This window comes from Mandrillus leucophaeus, unplaced genomic scaffold (genome assembly GCF_000951045.1).
Source record: "Mandrillus leucophaeus isolate KB7577 unplaced genomic scaffold, Mleu.le_1.0 Scaffold7, whole genome shotgun sequence".
Lineage (NCBI taxonomy): Eukaryota > Metazoa > Chordata > Mammalia > Primates > Cercopithecidae > Mandrillus > Mandrillus leucophaeus.
This window is the reverse complement of record NW_012107585.1, coordinates 9,160,056-9,160,626: the sequence shown is the minus strand read 5'-3', so window position 1 is coordinate 9,160,626 and position 571 is coordinate 9,160,056.

Sequence of the window (571 nt, the reverse complement as noted above, 5' to 3'; positions counted from 1 at the left end):
GGAGGTTGCAGTGAGCCAGGATTGTGCCATTGCACTCCAGTCTGGGCAACAAGAGCAAGACTCCATCTCAAAAAAATAAAAATAAAAATAAAAAAATAAAATAAAACAGGGTGATGATAATGTTCTTCCTTGGCCCCCCAAAGTGCTGGGATTACGTGTGTGAGCCAATGCACCCTGCTGGGTATTAATTTGAATAAGAAATAATGGCCGCTTGTGGTGGCTCACACCTGTAATCCCAGCACTTTGGGAGGCTGAGGCGAGCGGATCACGAGGTCAGGAGATCAAGACCATCCTGGCTAACATGGTGAAATCCTGTCTCCACAAAAAATACAAAAACAAAAAAATTAGCTGAGTGTGGTGGCGGGCGGGAGGAGGCTGAGGTGGGAGAATGGCATGAACCCGGGAGGCAGAGCTTGCAGTGAGCCAAGATGGCACCCCTGCACTCCAGCCTGGGCAGCAGAGCAAGACTCCTTCTCAAAAAAAAAAAAAAAAAGTTCTAGAGTTAGATAGTGCATTAGAGTTGCACAACTCTGTGAATACGCTAAAAATCACTGAATTACATACTTTTTCA